This window comes from Lagopus muta, chromosome 14 (assembly GCF_023343835.1).
Source record: "Lagopus muta isolate bLagMut1 chromosome 14, bLagMut1 primary, whole genome shotgun sequence".
Lineage (NCBI taxonomy): Eukaryota > Metazoa > Chordata > Aves > Galliformes > Phasianidae > Lagopus > Lagopus muta.
The window spans coordinates 14,977,937-14,996,815 of record NC_064446.1 but is presented as its reverse complement, the minus strand read 5'-3'; positions in this window follow the sequence as shown (position 1 = coordinate 14,996,815).

The following is an 18,879-nucleotide window of genomic DNA, read 5'->3' as shown; positions in this document are numbered from 1 at the left end:
CAGTTGTGCTTTCCTGCTCTGCAGAATATTTCCTGCTTCTGTTCCCAGGGTGGTGCCCACGGTGGTCCTGTTCTTTGTGCTTCTGAAGCTGATGTCCTCACTCCTCCCTGTCTGCAGAACAGCAGTGCCCCCATACCCTGATGAAATAGGGTGAGGGTGAGTGGCTTTGTGGCCATGCAAAGTTCGCAAGCTATTCAGAGAGCTAATTTTACTCTGAACCTTTCTCATACTTGGGCAAGTCAACTTTTGCTTTCCAAGGCACTGACTCATGGTACTCCAGTAATAACCTGATGTACATGCAGGTGCCATGGCTCCTCTCCAGCCCACACTCCTGCGTTTTTCTTCCTGGAGGGAATCAAAGGGCACAAGGACAGGGAGGCAAAGGTGGCAGGATTTAGTGGCTGGAAATGCTTCTCTCAGCAGGGAGGTTGAAACTGGATGATCTTTGAGGTCCTCTCCAACCCATTCTATGATTAAAACAAATCCCAGTAAGGTGCTGCTCTCTGTCACCTGGGTAAGCGTGCTCATGCTGAGAGACACTCCAAAATAACCCAAACAGCAAGCCCAAGAAACAATCAAAGCAGGAAACTTCAAGCACAGCAGCTTTCTGCAAGCAGCAGCTGTGCTGGGAGCTGAGGTTTAAGCTGCAGTTAAAGAAGTTCATTGCAGTAGTTTTGAAATATGGAGCTATAAAACCCCAATTTTCTGCGTGCAGGGCTAAGTGTGTTCTTCTGTATTTCTTCTGCTGAATGTTAAGTGGATCAGTTGTGCTGAGGTCGCCTTGATATGTTTATGTATTTTTTTTCCTAGTGGAATTTAATTCAACACAAACTACTATGTTTCCTCCCCCCATAGTTCCTCATTTAGGTGCTCGTGCAAGGAAAAATTGAGAGCAATAAGAAAATACTGGAAGCTAAATAAATGTTCCCTAATCTCTCTTCAAGCCCAGACTGAAATGTTATTAGTACTTTTAGGCTTGTCTGGATTAGTTTCTTAAGAAGCTGAAACTGAGCAGATCTAAATAGATTATTAATTTAGTAAAACACAACCTCTCTGGGGACTGAGCCAAAGGGGAGTATCGCATTGCTTGGCTTTTCCACCATGTACATGCTTTTTTTTTTTTTTGTGGAGGGGGATGTGACCTTCTAAACTGGAGATGGTGTGAGTGAGGAGTTGTGTTGTATGGGCACCATGTGGGGCGAGGGGCAATGGGAGCCTTTGGCCTCTCCTCCTCCTCCATGTGATGCTGGCAATGTATCTGGTTTAAGACATGGGCTGGGAGCTGCCTCTACTACAACTGCCTCCACCACAGTGCTTATTTGAATCGTAGGTTATGGTGGTCCTTTCTAGCAGTGTGCTGCTGTGGCTGTGTTCTCTGCACCTGAGCCATGCCCAAAAGAAAGAGCAGGTCCTCATAGTCAAGAAATTTGAATTTAATAAGTGAAGAGGGGATATAACTGAAGAGGTTTGGCTGCCCGTAAATAAAAGCAGACCCACCTGGAAGCTTCTTGCTGTAGAGCATGGAAGGCCAACTCCTGCTGCTGCTCCTCAGTCCCCATCCTATAGCTCTTGTGGCTGTGAGGAGGCTGGTTTTGTTGTGTCCTTGGAGTGTGGTTTGACTCCATCTGTCCCATGCTGGAGGGATGCAGTGGGTCCTTCCCCCCTCTTGCTGAGTGTTGATTGCAGCATCTGGTTGTAAGTGTGAGAGGAATTCCTCGTGGGCTGGAGTATTGGTGGTAGGGAAGAGATTGTGTTTTGTGAGGTTTCTGTAAGTGACACCTGCACTTCAGCAGCTGAAGTGCCCTGGGGCCATTTGCTTCTCATTACTGGAGGGTTTTTTTTAACCCTTTCCTCAAAGATGGCTCCCATTGCTTGGGATTTAGTGCTGACTTTACATCGAGAAGAGCCTGCCTGCAGGGCTCAAACTGAATTGATGGCATTTTCCTCTTTTCCCCAAGGATCCCCATGGTGGGATCTGGCTGCCCCTAAGCTGGCAGTCACGCTTCTAAGCCAGCCATGCAGGAGACCTCTGCACCTCAGCTTCCATAGGTAACTGGTAGATGTTGAGTTGGGCTTTGGACATGGCTGTCCACAGAGATTTGTCTTAGGTTCTTTACAGTGCCAAAGCTCCCACTGAATATCATGAAGCAGGAGTTGTACTCTACAGCCTGCATAAATGGGTCAATATTTCAATGGTTTAGGTCGCTTTGTGGAAGAGAAAACCTGCTCGTATTTAGGGACAGAATATTTTCACAATTGCTATGAATCTGCCAAAGAAAATACAATTCTCTGGTCTTTAAGATGTTAGGGAGGAAATCAAATGAAACTTGCTGCGATCAGAATAGCAAAGCTTGGAAATGTGAAGCAATCTGTCCCTTGCAGCAGCTATACCCACAACCAGCAGCAATAAGTCTCAGCTTGAGCAAAGTGGATTTTTCTGGGTTCTTTTTCTGTTTCCATAGCTTTCTATGGGGAAATGGGAGTTTACACATAACATTGACATTGTTAGTATTCCTCCAGCTGCTTTCTATTTAGGGGAGTGCGTGTGTCACATTTATCCTGTGCTCTTTAAATAACCAGAATTTTATTTGTGCCTCCTTGTAACCTAAGTATAACACTGTTTTGGGAGGAACACGACAGATTTGCGTAAGATAACATGGAGTGCTGTATAAAATGTGAAAGGAAGGGAAGGGGGTGATAATGAGTAGAGCTGAGCAGAGTCCTTTGGAGAGCTTTCTGAAGGAAAATGTCCTTTTGCAAAACCAATGTTTACAATGGACAAATTTCAGTGCCTTTCGGAAAAACAAAGTTGTTTTCCTCGATTTACTGGAAAGGCACTTTTCAGTTTTTGTTCCTAGGAAGGGGCTGTTTGTGCTGGTGGGAGAGAAATCCGTGCGAGGTCTGGGGCTGGTCAGTGCTGTGGGTTTCCCTGAGGAAGAGGGGTTTTGGTCGTAGCCACTCGGATGGCTGCAGGCACAGGATGAGCCTGTTGGCCTGGGGGGGCTGTGAGAAGCTGCCATGGTTTTGTACTCAGTTTCAGCCCCTAGAGAGAGGGAACTGAATCATTTGTGGGGTGGTGCAGGGCACTGATGCAATTAATGCAACAGAAAGATTATTGTCTGGTTTGGATCTTTCCGAGTTTGTCTTTGATTTCTGAGCAAGATTCCAAGGCAGCACATCGACGTTGCTAAAGGTTTTACTCTGATTCATGACTTATTCACATTTTCCAGTAAAAAAAATAGTTTAATCCATTTAAATCCCTTCAAAATTAATTGGCATGTTTAGCAGTTTCCAGTAATAAATATTCTTACATTGTTTCCTGCTGACAAGTTGCATTTTATTTTATTTTTTATTTTATTTTTTATTTTATTTTTTATTTTATTTTTTATTTTATTTTTTATTTTATTTTTTATTTTATTTTTTATTTTATTTTTTATTTTATTTTTTATTTTATTTTTTATTTTTTATATTTTAATTTTTTTAAAATTATTTTTATTTTTATTTTCTGTTTCAGGCGATCCTCCCCAGCCTCAGTTTGGGGAAATCACTCACTTTTAATTTGTTGTGTTTAGTGTTGGGCTCTGTGGACTGCAGCTCTCTGGGGTGGGTACAGCATGTGCCAACAAAGCCCTGTTGGCACAGCAACACGATGTGATGGGTTTCTATAGAGGGGAGCTGAGCCAGGGCACAGCACAGTGCTGAAGGGCTGTGATTGGAAAGTGATGCTTGTAGCAGAGTGGAGCAGCTGTATTTATGGTAATTTCCTCTCCCTGTTGTGCATGGATCCCTTTACCTTCCCAGCATCTGTAATTGCTGGGTTTGTCACGGGAGAGAAAATAGCAGGGCAAATATCTACCCCACTGCCTGCAAAATACTGACAAGTTTTCTTTAAGGAACTGCCACAGTTGTATTGCTTGGTATTTTAATTGCTGGAATACATCACGGATGAACGCGGTGCATGCTGTCCCTCAGCTTGTGGCTGCAGGGTTCTGACAGCTCGGAGGCACGCTCATAAATCCCATCATTTACGGGCACATTTCTTATGTCAGAGAGCACCACAAATCTCTTCCCAGAGAAAAATCAATCACGGAGTTGGGCAAGGCAGCTTTCAGCTCCTACTGTTCTGAGGTTTGATTACCTGAAGGTATTCCTAACTTATTTATTTTCTCATCCGTACAAATGCACAGCAAATCCCACTGAGTGGTCATAGAATCATAGAATCACCAAGGTTGGAAAAGACCTAGAAGCTCATCCAGTCCAACCGTTCACCTATTCCCAATAGCTCCCACTAAACCATGTCCCTCAACACAACATCCAGCCTTTCCTTGAACACCCCCAGGGTCGGTGACTCCACCACCTCCCTGGGCATCCATTGCAGTGCCTGACCACCCTTTCTGAAAAGTAATACTTCCTCATGTCCAGCCTGAATTTCCCCTGGCGTAGCTTGAAGCCATTCCCTCTGCTCCTATCACTAATGACACGAGAGAAGAGGCCAACCCCCAGCTCACTACAACCTCCCTTCAGGAAGTTATAGAGAGCAATGAGGTCTCCCCTGAGCCTCCTCTTCTCCAGGCTGAACATTCCCAGCTCCTTCAGCCTCTCCTCATATGGCCTGTGTTCCAGACCCCTCACCAGCTTTGTTGCCCTCCTTTGAACACGTTCCAGGGCCTCAATATCTTTCTTGCAGTGAGGGGCCCAAAACTGGACACAATACCAAAACTGGACACAGTAAGCTTCTCTGGACACAGGTGAGCTTCTCTGCCCTAGGATGATGTTACTTCAAACCTGAGTTACATGTAGACTGAATGTTGGTGAATGTTGCTGCTTGATGTTACGTTGCTATTCAGTTGCCCAGGACTTTTCTAAAGTTGATTTCGGTGAACGGAGAGCTCCGGCTCTCCAGTGAAACCCTTTGCTCATTAATATTTGCACTGCGTTCCCCATGAATACATGAAGTTTATCTTAATCTCAGAATTTATTATGGAATCATGAATGGCTGAGAGAGCGCTGGGAACCTGAAGGGCTGGGCAGGTCCTGACTACTTGGAGCTGGGAGGTCCAAGGACAAAGCTGGGCATGAACCCACATCCCCTGAACAGCCCCTTTCCCCTTCACCCTGGGCTCCAAGCACTGCACTGGAGCTCTCTTGGCTGATTTATTTTAGATCAGTTCCCGCTGGCGGTGACAACTGACTTTGGGTGATCTGTGTGCTTAATATAACCGGTAGGATCCATGGGGAATGTTATTTATCTTGAATTATGGACTGGTTAGGGACTTCTGTGCCTTGCAATGCACAACTGGTATATAGATTTGAGTAAAAATACATACACATGTATTGTCAGCAATTCATTTCCAAGAATTTGCTTGTATTATCTTTTTCTTTGACTGAGTGCAATACAGCTGAAACTATTGACATGGCAAAAAAAAATAATGAAGTACCTATTGAGGATTTTCAGGTTCTTCTGGGATCCTTAAAATAAATTAAAAGATAATTCATGGGAAGGTATCGAGTGCATTCCAGACTCCTACTCATACTGTTCAGTCAAAGCAGTCAGGCCCACGCTCTTCCAGGGCTGTGCAGGAGATGTTTTGATTTTCACACAGAGCAGGGAAACCAAGGAATAGAAAAAAAAATTGGAGCTAAATACCATGTTTATTTTGTCCTGAAAAATACAGTTTCCAATGGGATTAAATACTGAAGTGATGTACTGCAGTGGGTGCTCTGTAATTGGTACCTTCTACAAATCTAAGCTCTGCTGGTTCATCTACATCCGGGTAAACTCACATTCTCACCGAGCACCTGGTGCTGCTTGCTATGATTGTCCTCCACACAATTTTGCAAATGTCCCTAAGCATTTTTAAGTCCTTGTGCAGAGGGATGAGGCATCTGGCATTTGAACACCTTGATGAATAGCACAGTGTGCAGCGCACCGATGGAAATGGTCACTAGATGAGTCTCAGTGGGGAATGTAGAGGCAATCAGGATGAGAAGTTGTCCGGGGATGGCCCACCAGCACAGCCCATTGCCCATGGAGAGGTTTCTAGGACAACTGGTAGGCTTTGGGAGCAGTGAAAGAATGGAGTCAAAACCTCAAGTCAGATGAGGAGAAAATGAGTAACATCTGCTGGGATGCGTGAAAGAGCCATTTGTGCTCACTGCAGCCCCAAGTGTTGCTTGAGCAGCCCCTGGAGTGTGGGCTGGAGGAGGGGTTGTTAGGATTAATTTATGTCCTTGTTACAGCTGAGGCTTTGGACACTGCCCTGTGCTTCACCAGGCATTGGTGCCTGCATAGGGGCTTGGCTTCACCTCTGTTTTGGGGGAGAAAAGTCTCTCTTCTCTTTGGAGTCTGCTGAGAAGAGAGGGTCCAGGGATTCTGCTACTGTACCTTTGTTTATATTATCAGGTCATGAATTATGGATTTCTGCCATTCATCCACTCTCCAGCCTTCTGAGCAGGGGTTGGAGCTGGGGACTCATTGGTGCATGGAGCTGCACGTCCTCAGCATCTCATCAGGGCTGCCTGCGGGCAAAATTCCTCTGCACTCTGATGGGAAGAATAAACCTCTCCACTTCCCTTTCCGGCCCCTCTGCCAATTTGTTGGGTCAGCTTGTTGTCTATAATTAGGCTATTTTTTGCTATGCAGAGAGTCGTTGGAAGCATCTGAGGCAGAGGTAGCAAAGAGCCCAGAAGGCTGGCACCTGGGGCAGCTAATCAGGCCCACTTCACAAAGCTGGGATGTGGGAAGCACACAAAAGAGTGAGCAATTTTGAAAATGAGAACGAGCAGCCCTACATTTCTAACAGCAATTATGTTTTCACAGCTGTGCTGGTTGCCTCAAATGCATAGAAATCGAGTCAGAACCAAAATCCTCTGGCTCGAAGAAAATTAACCTTCATATTTAAGCTCAATGAGAAAGTAAACTTACTTTCCCTTGAAATGAATAATATCGCCCCGAAAATCCTGGTGGCAAATTAAGTTGTAATTACGTCCTTTGAATTAAAGTTTGTCAGTCAAGGCCTAACCAACAGAAACTCAGGCAAGGTGATAGATTATATTTGGAAGAAAATTTCACCCTGAGATACTGTTTTCTTGCTGAAGGTATGCTGAAGTTAATCTACTGTAATTGCATCTATTGCCAACTTCTTGCATAAATCACAGAGACAACTCCAGAGCCGTTGATGTAGTTCTTTCATTACCATCTCATTGCCACCATAGGAAGAGCAGGCCAGATCACATTTCTCAAGGACTGGATCAAGAGTTACTGAATTACCCAGTAACTGTAAATTTTGCTTTGAGGGCAGTCAGTGCATGGTTCTGTGTAGCTCCCACTCTGCCACAGCTGAGGAAGGTTTGTGGGGAAGATGAATGCAAGAGCTGTTCCCTTTTCATCAGCATAAGACACAAGATCTGTAAGCAGAGAGTAGATGAGGGGCAGTTTTTATACAGCTGAGAGCACTTCCCTACCCTTACAGCAACCTTCTGGCCAGGGGAAACCAAAAATTAGTAGAGCAGCACAGTAGGTGGATGGTTGGACTGAATGATCTTGTAGACCTTTTCCAACCTTGGTGATTCTATGATATGAGAAGGGAGGGAGCAATTTCTACTGAGCGTGGGATTTAATTTTTAAGCATGATTTTAAGGGTTTAACTCATGGTGGCTGACCAACATGCTCACTGTGGGGTAGGTGGGCTGGTGCCCCACATGTAGGGATTCCTCTGGCTTGAGCTTCTCAAAGAGCTTTTCAAAGCATAACCTATGTCCATGCCAGGCAGTGAACATCAGTGGCTTGGGAGTGTGTCCCTAAAATCTTGTCTTAATTTCATGTGGTTTTAAAGCGAAAGATGCAGGGGAATTTTGGGGATGGAGCTTTCTGTAGCCTACACGTGTCACTAATGTAATAGAAGTAGAGAAAGAAATTGACCTGCATTCCTAAAGTTATTAAGCAGCAGAAGTGGGGAAAAAAAACAAGTCCTCTCCTGTGCTTGACAGGTTTTTCCCCGAGTGACTATTACTTGTTACTTTGCATCCAAAATAGGAAATTATCAAGATTATGAAAAGCAAAGGAAATAGAGGAACTGAGTAGGTAGTACAGGGTGCGTTGAGGAAAGGTGAAATCCTTCAGCAAACTCTGTCTCCTTACATATGATGTGAAATATTCCAGGTTTGATCAGCTGTAGCTTATTCTAAGTTATTTATATTTCATTATTTTTCTGCATTGGAAATGGGATTAATATTTTTAGCCTGTCCCTATGCGAGATCAGATGTTCATCAGTGTTTTCCCTTCTCTTTCCAAGTTGACTGTTACCCGTGAAGAGTATTCAGGGGAAATTCATTTATTCAAAGGTACTCTCTGGCAGAAAGAAAAGGGTTAAAAAAGAATTCCCTTCTCCATTAATTCTGTATGCATTAAAGTCTAACATCTTCATTCGTGCAGTTCTCAGCTCAAGTCAGCCTGACTGTAACTGTAGGCATGTCACCATCCACCAACACGTGGTCGTCCCCTCCCTCCTTCAGCATGTAGCCATATCCATGGCTTGGAGGTACACTGCTGGGAACTGGAGAAGCACTGTGTTGTAGGTAGGATCCCAGAAGTGAATGGAAAAACGTTGCTGGTGCAGGGAGCCATTTGCCCATCTGTGGGGTGAGCTCTCAACCTTAGCTCTTCTTTGGCTGATGGTTGGCAAGCTGGCTGTGTTTGCCTTCCTGTGTCGTTGCTTCTTGGCTGTCCTGTTTTAAACAAACAAATGTTGCAGAGGGCTTATCAACAGACTGAAGAAAAAAGGAGTGAAACCAATGAAGCTCACCATTATTTTTGTCCATATTCAGTTTAGTGCATGTGCACCCCAAGAGAATCTCCAACCCCTGCCAGTGAGGTCCTTATGGGCTGGTCTGAAACTTGGGGAATGGCTCAGGAGAGCTCCTCATCATCCTACCCAAAGATAGGCAGCCCTTGAATTCAGCCTGGAAGACTCTAGCTGGCTGTAACTAAACCCTGGATTTGCCACTCAGCCTTCAAGTGCAGATTTTCAGCTAGCTGCACATACACTTAAATTCCTTGACTTTGAGTGTTACTGCTCTGCAGTAAACAGATTTTGTGCCTGAGATTCTTCTATATAAATATTTACAGCAAAACTTGTGGCTACTGGTCAGATGAGAATGTTTGTTGTTCTCAGCATTTTTGGGCACAATCTACCAGAGATTTACATGTGTTTCTAATACGCGGTATTTCTACTGCTGGAAGGCCTTGGATTAAAATCAACTACAGAAATTGCTTCTAGAAGAAAAGGGTTAGGCAGAGTTTGACGTGCAGAAAGGTTCTTACGGTTGTTGGTCAGAGGCTGTTTTCTAAGGAGGCTTGGAAGTGGGCAGGTTGCACACAGAACATGGCTGCAATGACTTTAGGCCAGTTTGTGACTGTTCCCTCGATAGATAATAAACTGATATTTGTATATATACATCTTCTCTCCTGCAGCTTTTGTAGGGCTTTGTGCAGAAGTCGGCTGGGTTTTGTGGCTCAGAACAGCAACTGAGGTCTGGATGCTTGGTGTGCACCAAGGGAGGTCCAAAGAAGAGTTTCAAAGTGGGCAGAACAGTTGCTGTCACCTGAACTGGGGCCCGGGGCAGGAGCCAGGTTGTCAAAAAGAACCCCATATCTGAACCAGATGGATGTTTTTAAGCTTGCTTGTATTCAGGGAACAAGAATAAGCAACTTGGTGGAATTTCAGTCTGGTGTAATGAGATTGAGTGGTCACACTTGGCAAAACAGTGTCAGAAGGAGAAGGGAAGATGATGCCTTCCTTCAGGAACATGAACAAATGCTCCCCACAAAAGCAATTTACTTGAACTGCAAGCACTTGTAATTTAATAATCCATGTTTTGATGGTTTTCCTTACTCTGCTTTCACAGAGTTTTGCTTACCAAAATTGCTGGATCTTATTCTGAGTTGAACCAGACTCCTCAAACTCTGGAAGAAGGACAACGTGCTCTGTAGCAGACAGGCAGAAGGTGCTTGGGGAGGTGATGGGGTGCCACATCCCACCCCTCGCCCATTGCTGCTGTGGCCAGACCCTGTGCTAGAAGCAGATCAAGTAGGGCTTAAGCACTGGCAGCCAACTTTATGTTCAGTGATGTTTGTTTGTTTGTTTTCCTCCTTTTAGTGGGGAAGTTACAGTCCCCAACTTCTTTGTAGCATTATCCCTCTTTGGGTGTTTTGCAGAAAAGCAGTGGGGATGTTCATGTTTTTAAACCATGCAACCTTAGTTGTGGTATTTGAAGTCCAGGGATCCTGGCAAAGCTCTGTGCTCATGTTCTTAGCATTTGGCTTCTGAGAATTTCTTGAAGGGCAAAAATATGCCGTATGTAGTGGAAAAATTTTTGGGATCACTCACCAGAAAGAAGGTGAGAAGGGCTCTGGGCAAAACACAGCTTTGATCTCACTGCTGTCACAGATAAAATTCCTTCTTTACATTAAAGGAGAAGTGATCCTCTGTACTGTATTTGTCCCTCCTTCCCCACACCTACACATGGGACAAGTTGCTTTTTAACCCCAGGGGCCATGTCTTTGAGGCAATCAGTAACTTGTATGATATTTCACTTGCTTGGCATCTCTTCATTCCTTCTTTTAGGCAGTGACAGATGCAATGCTGTCGTAGCAAAATACAACAGGTAATAAATTAAGTTGTGCACAGCAGCGGTCTTCCTTAGTTTCCACGACTTGTTTGGGCTTGTTATGGCTGCCCACAGCCTCTGCGCTGTGTTATCATGAGAACAAAATTCCCAGTGCGTTTTCAAAGAAGCCTCCGGAGATGAGAAACGAGCAGTGCGTTGATGAGAAATAATACATCACATGTGAACTGCCCTTTTTCCTTTGCTTGGTTTACTAATTGTCAATGGAGCAGAGAGGTGCCCTTGGCGACAGATGGAAAATCAGTCCCACTATCAAGCAGGGTCTCCAGTGAAGATCATGGCCCTCTCTGCACGCATGCACAGGAAGGGATGTGTTCCCCATCCAGAAGATCTTACAGTCTAATTTAAGCCAGGAAACAGAAGGAAGGTAGATGAGGAGGGAGGGGGAGAAGAGATATAGCCTCCAGGAAAGTCATTAAGGGACACATGCCTTCCTGACTTTGTGTCTTTTTAAAGTATATTTTATCTTTCTCTGTTGGGCTTTGAACCTCTTGGAGTTTATTTAAGCTATTGCCAACTTGCTGGCTTAGGGAGCAAATAAGCCTTTGGGATCAAAGCAGTTGGTATTGTCAGAGGTATCGAGGGTGAAATAACACGTTAGCAGAAGGAGAGCCTAGTATAAAAATGGAAATAAAATCCTACTTGGTATTTTGTTCTCTTTTACTCTTAACCTCCTTCCCAGCTTGATCCTTTTCATTTGAAAAGGCATTAATTTTCTTTGTGTGGATCCCAAAGGCATAAATATTTAATGGTCCTAGATTACAGAGCTGAAATATGAGATCAGTTCCAACCTTAAAGATTCATAGAGGACCTCTTCTTCCCATTTAAATGATTCCCACATTGCGGCGAGGAATATCTCCCATCTCTGTGGGAGGAACATCTCCAGTTACGTAGCCACTTTCTTTTTTTGGCCTTGCTCAAGGCTCAGCAGACACAAACACCTCTCCCACTTCCAGACCTTCCGCCGTTTCTTTTGGTGACGTGCTGTGACAAATCAGGAGAGCTTCAGGCTCAGTGGGAGCGGGGCATGTGGGCTTGTGAGCATGAACTCTGCTTCCTACTGGTGGCAGGCAGGCTTGGAGACTGCAAAGTGTTCTGCCTGGAAAATCTGGAAACATGGTAATTAATGGGCAAGTGTGTAAACGGGGCAGAGTCTGTGCAGATATGGTTAGGATATTTGCGTCAGAGTTTGTTATACTTGCCTTCTCTTTGGCTTCAATCTCACGGTGCAAGGGAAAAATAGAAAACTGGGGCATGTTGGCCACTGTTCTTTTTGGTCAGAAGGCTACTGTGGAAACTATATATAAATTGAGGTTCCTAATTTCAAGGCTGCAAAGGGAAAAAAATTGTCTTTATTTACAGTAAAAGTTTGGTGTCTTAGCCTGTAGGATATCAAACACTGTTCATTCTGGGGCCAACTGAGGTTTTCCAAAGCAATTGGGAATGCTGCAGGAGAAAATCCAAAATGCAGATTGGAAGGAATAATGGGAAATGGTAAAAAATCAGAGAAGTTACCTCAATCAACAGAGCCAAATCGAGGTGGGCAGTGGATGGACAGGGCAGCACAGTTCAGCCATGGCCAACCACTGGAGGGCTCCAGCTGGTGGGAATCAAACTGCACTAAAGGAGATGACTTGATTAACCACAGGAAGGTGTAGAACCCTCCAGGAATCCTCTACTTGTCTTTTAAATCCACCTCTACACTGGGAACAAGTGCTGCAAAGGTCAAAGGAGCTTAGAATATTCATTACCAAAACTCATCATTCTGGCCCAGAAACGTTCATGGTGATTTTCTCAGATGGTTTCCCTCAGTGCTGGGTTGTTGCCAGCTGTGTTATGTGATAAGCCACAGCTAGTTGGTTTTGACAGAGGAGTCAAAAATAAAAGTGTAAAGGGCCGCCTGCTTTCCTTCAGCCAAAGTTTGGAGAAGTTACGGGCTCTGTTTGGAAATCCTTTTACCCGAGTGACATTGAAATCTGCAGCTCACAAGTGTGATTTCACAGCATTAATATGACACTGCTATTAGCGTGTGAGAGCGTCTGTGACATTCCAGTGCATGTATTTCTAGCAAAAATGGGACAGATTTGCAGCTCCAAGTCTCTTTTTATGGCTCTTCTTCGATTTATGCAAGTTGAGGTTCTGAGGCAAACTCAATAGTCTGTTTTTCATCCCCTTTTTTAATTAATGAAATCAAAGAGCAATCTCTAGAGAGTCAGATCTAAGATATAGGAGCTTTTTCAGTGAGCTGATCTAAGCTGTTATTGAAAAAAAATGGTTTCCAGGCATTTCAAGGGATGAGGTCTTTTCCCTCAGTTCTCATCAATTTCAAAAAGAAAGGAGGGAAAAAAGTTTTACTTCATATAAAAGTGATGCTCTTCTAGAAAATATTGAGATGAGCTATGTAGGTAATTTTGGAAATGTATTTAATTCTTCTTGGAAATAGTGCCAAATGATTGTGAATATGTTATTTGAATGTATGCGTCTGTCTTTTGAAAATCTTTTTGTAACAAGCAAAGAAATTTTTTTCCCACTGTTAACAGGAAGGCATTTCTTGGCTGCTATGTGTTGCTTTGGGTTCAATTCTGTGTGTATTTTTTATTTGGATTTCCTTAGTGTTGTAATTAATTCAGCTCACCTGACGTAGGATTAAATTGCAGTCTTCAGCACATTTGTCTTATTTCATCTCAACAGGCAGGACACTAATTACTTCTGTAGTGAAAGAGAAAGTGCACAGGGGAATAAAGATGCCTTCAGCTCCTTTGGATGCTTATTAAAAATGGACGTTGATGGATTTAAAGGAGAAACTGAAGCAGGAGAGGGGTGGGAGTGAGGTGTTCAGGAGGGCTGCTGTGGTTTCAGCTGGGCAGGTCCCCTTCTGCATGCAGACCCCAGCATGGCCCTATTCTCAATGCTGGGGGGAAGCACTCAGCCCCCCAGCTGCAGCTGTCACCCAGATTTGGGGGAAAATGCTGCAGCAGCACCTGCAGGCCAACCCGGAGAGCCAAAGCAGCACTCAACTGGATTATTTACACTGATGTCAATGTTGGGAAATCCTTTGGGGGGATATGCAGCCCAGTTCCAAGTTCTGTTGGATCGATTTAGCCACATCAGTATGTTTTGCAGATAGTTGTTGGCCTTGGTGTGTAAAATACAAACAGTCTGAGCCACAGGGTTCCCTCTGGCCCTGCTGTCAGCAAAACAGACACTAACCCTAAGTATCCCAAATGAAGGAGTCGTGCCCTCACTGCCAAGGAATGGGCTTAATAGATGTGCAAGGAAATGGAGAGGGATTTTGTCTTTTGTTTTTGAGCCACCAGGTGACCAAATTCTAGTATTTGACTATGAAACTGAGGTGGCCAGAGAAAGCAGGATTGGATGTGATCGCATTGTTCCAAGGTGAGAACTGACAACCCAGTATTTCCAGAGCCAGTGGTGATGAAGAGATGAGACCTCAGAGTCAGATCTAAGATATAGCAGCTTTTTTCAGTGAGCTGATCTAAGCTGTTATTGAAAAAAATAATTTTTAGGCATTTCAAGGGATGAAGTCTTCTGGGAGATTTTGGTACCGCTTTTGGGAGAGCTGGCTTGGTTCAGTGCTACCAAAGTATGTTGAGCTGTTACTGGGGATCTTGTGCATCAGCTGTGCTTGGGTTTAGTAACCTTTCTAGATGAACACACTAGGATTAGAAGTGTGACTGTTCCTTGGTGCCACTCTGGGTTCCTCCAGTCCCCAAACTTGGGCTTGAGCGGAAGAGCTCTCATAAATTCCTATTCTGGTCATTTACTCATCCTTTTTAAGCATGGCTGCAGTGCAGATGTTGAAGAGCAGCTGTTTACTTTTTTTTGGTCAGTCCTAAGAGCTGTCCCCTGGTAGCACGCTGGGTTTTTTTAAATAATTATTATTATTTTTTATCTATTATCTGCTGGCAAAATCTGTAATTTTCTTTATTTTCTGCTTTTTTTTTTTTTTTTCTTCCCATAATTCATTCAAGTGCCTGAGAAAAGACATGAAATACTCCAGCAGAAAAATGCACATGTCAGCTGTGGATTCCCCCCTGTCACCTTCACAGTGAGAAGGCATCTCTGCAGCTGTGCTGGGAGCGTGGGTTCCTGGGCTGCTGCATCCCACCTCTCCTCCATTCCTCCTCTCCTACTATTGCTCATTTCTAGCAGAGGTCATCTAAAGGCAGCCCCCCAGATGGAATCTTCACCACCAGCCCTTCTCTGGGCTCATTCTGTTCCCAGAAAGTGGTACCAAAATCTCAGCGACCTGCACTGTAGACACTGAGTGTAGCTGGAGTGAGTAAGGCGTGAGTGGGAGCTTCTCCAGCAGTTTGGGACCATGTGGGAATCATCATTTTCCAGGAAATATGTTTGGAGTGCAGCTCTCCTGCTAACGAGTCTCCCCTGATGGCCTGGGCTGCGAGCTGCTCTGCAAGGACCTGGCAAACCCGAGGCTTTGGGGAAGAACACCATGTCCCATAGATGGGGCAAGGAACCTGCTCAGCAGGGTATGTCCTAAATTGTTATTAACCTGGTAATTTATGAGCTATGACAGCCAGGGCGGAGCATCCTGTTCTTGGCTCCACATGTTCCTTAAGATCCTGTGGGGCAAGCTGCAGGTTTGCCCCTTCTCTTGCTCGTCTGCTTTTGGAATGTGTCTCCTGGGAATGGAGCTGGGGTAGAAAGCTGGTTCCCAAGTATCCCATATCCAGCATGGGTGTATTCTTCCCACCACCCAGATCCTGCAGAAATTGGTATCTGCTCAGCTGGTTCAGGTCTTCCTTTTGAGGAGAATTCTGCAGTGCTCATTGCTTCCCTAAGAGATGGAGCCCACTGAGATCAAGCTTCCCTTTCTCATAAGTCTCTCACCATAAGGTGGCATGGAACAGATGCTTAAATTGCCAAAAACCCAAGGTCCTCCAGCAAGTGGAAAACCCTCCTGAACATGACATGGGATTTCTTTTTTTCTTTGTTTGGGTTTGAGATTCCCTACCCTCACTCTTATTGCAGGTCTGCAACTCAGTCGGAATAGTACACCCCAAAAGGATTTGGTTTGGAAGTTTTCAACTTGTTAAGAAAATGTCAAATATTTCCACTCTGGCAATCAGTCTGTTTGGCTGTTGGAGCCAGTGACTAATTGAGTTCCTTGCGGTGCTTAGAACTTCAGCAGCTGAACTAGATTACTAACTCAGTTATTGCCTTTTAAGCTCTGTAATGCGCACAGGCAGTGTTTATACTTTTCTTTTTTGATGTCAGGTCACAGGCAGTGAAGTTCAGGTGGCTGCTTCTCTCCCAGCTTTGGGAATGCAGCTCCCGCATGCAGGGAATGCCTTTTCTCCCCAGGTTTAGTTGTGTAACTTCAGGTTTGCATCGGCTTAGCACATAGAAGAAGAAATTTCTGCATGTTGCTGGGGCGTGCGTTCACAGTTCCTCATTTCCTCCTGCTTTCACAGGCTCCCGTACATTTACTCATCCTTTACAGTGTGCCAATAACTTCCAGTTATCCATTTTCAGGTGTTTGTAATTGCAGGCCATTTGCATATTGAGGCTCTTAAGCAATGATAGCCCTGATTTAAAAATAAATAAATAAAAAAGTGATTTTGAAAGGATTTTTTTCATTAGGAAGAAGCTACATCAGATGATGATAAAACCTGAGGCTGACATGAGCAACAAAATGTTGTTCAAGATCCTTGACTTAAATTTATACCACAGTGTTGAGTGTCTCACACAGTACATGGGAATGTCCTTTCTGTGCCAGGAAGAAGGGGATGGGATTCAGGGGAGCAAATTACTTTGTCTAAATGGGAGGAAACAATTTTTCCTGGCTGTTGCCCTTCCCAACCTTCTCCCTACCATAAATGAAGTCAGTCTGCCTTCCCTGCTGGCTTGGGGATGTTGTGGTGCTCACATCCCTGGTTGGGATGCTGGGGGTGCTGCTGAAACCACTCTGCTGTTTGTCCCAGAGAACACAGGGCATGTTTCTGGCACTGCTGCACAGAGCAGGGAGCACTGTGGGCATTCAAAGGAAGGAAAATCCTGGAAAAAATTGTGGCCGTGAAGGAATCTTCTGGTACCCATTAAAAGGTAATACTTGCAACCAAAGGAAGGGGGATTTTCCCTTTGTGGAATGAAGTAAACATTCAGAAACGATTTGTGTGTGCGCTTAAATTTAAATGTGGAATTTCATTAAGCATGTTGTTCAAAGGCCCTTTTCTTCCCAGGGTCATTTGATTACAAACTTTTCTTGAGGAAGAAAATCTCTGCAAAGCACCTCTCACATGAGGTTTGCTTTGTTCAGCCCTCGCTGGGCAAATAACACTACGCCAGGAGCCATTTTTTCCACTCCTTGGGTTACCACTGTGGTCCTGGCAGGGGCACACATCTCATAGTTGAGTTTTGAGTCTTTCTGTGCCATGCCATGGAGAAGAAGGTGCTGCTGGATAAAGCATTGGCTGTTGTTGTACACGACAAATGCTCTATGCTGTTACTGGAGTGACAGAATTAACCGCTGGCCCAGCTCCAAAAGTAGAAAATCAACTCAGCTCTGTGTCATTAACTCCAAAATGGTGTCATCTGAATAAATGGAGAAGGATCTCACGTCCTTTTCCTCTCCTGCATGAATCTCTGAGTTTTAATATTCAAGTACACGAGGCAATAATTTCCTATTGATTTTTCACCTGGGAAGAGAAGAGGTACAATTTTAAGAAGCGCTATCAGTTATTTGATTAAATTAATTGCCCCCTTCAGGTGCAGCAGTCCCACAACATCCTTGATTTGATGGTGGCATGAAAACGCTCTCTGCATTTCTGAGCTCCCGCGTTCCGTGGCTCCAGGTAGCAGAGCCATGGCCCTGCTGTGCAGCTCTTCTTTCTTCTCTCTTTCTTTCTCTATGAAGCATTTCTTTAAGGCAGTTGCTGATGTCAAACGTTCTGAGTGCTGGGATTATCGTAATGCACTCAGAAGCCTGATGGAGTAAGTCCTGTCCAGTTCTTAATTAGCTCATTTAACTCTTGATTGAAACATTGCAAATAGTTTGAGGGTTTTCTAAAGCAAAAGAGATCACGTAGGCTGTTTCTAAAATAGCACCTGTCTACTCAAAAAAGTAAGCTCTTTAATAGAAGTGACAGATGTGCTGTTTATGGGGATCAGCTTGTGCCATATAACTTACCTGGAGCATTTATCAGCTGTGTATTTCAAAGAGCTTCGAGTTGGAAAAAAGAAAAAGAAAAAAAAAGTGATAATGCTCATAAACACACCTCCATTCCCAGAGGTAGGATTCCCCAAAATCAGCCAGGTTTGGAACCTGGCTCCTTCACCACGCTCCCTGCCCTCTGTGGCCAATGACCATGTGGTGTCCCAGCCCCAACACAACCTCAGAAATCGATGCTTTTATCCACTGCTCAGAGTGCTGATGGGCAAATTCAAGATGGAGAAGTGGCTTTGACCCATGTCTGATTTAAATTCAAAGTATTGGAGATTGTTTAAAACCATTCCTACGTGTGTTTAAGCTGACCCATGCGAGTGCCTTAACAAAGTCAGTGATGAACCACAGCATTGCTTTCTTCTTTGTTGAGTGCTGATTTCTAGTGCAGACTGAAAATGACTTCTATTGCCTTTGACACTGAAGTCCCTTATTCCAGCCACTGAAGAGGCACCGTGGTAACTGATAAGCACTGCTTGATCTGTAGCTTTTTAATTTTATAATCCTATTAAACTGATACATATGTCAAATATTAATGCCTGTTGGGCAGAACGCATCCTTCTGCTCAAAGGTTTCTATTTTAATTTTTTGGTAAGCAATTGCATGGGACCACTGATGTAAGACGAACAGATGCTCTTCAGCTGTACTTTTCCATAAATGATTTTGTTCTTTTTTTTTTCTTTGGTTCTCCTAATAGGTATATCAAGTTCAAAGAAAACGTTGCCCCTTGCTAATGAGAAGATTAATTGCATTCACATATGCTGCAAACTTTGTCAATTCTGTTGGAAGTTTGATGACCTTTAAGAGGGAAAGTTTTAGAGTACCCAAAATAAATAATTCATCCTTTGCAGATTTGCCCTCTGCATCCATCTGCTTAAATCTGAAGCATGCTGATTAAAGAATCTGAGTGCAATTATCATCGCTGCGATAAAGACCTCTGTTTTTGTGTTGGACTTCAAAGCGCAGTTGCTCTTTTCAAGATATCAACA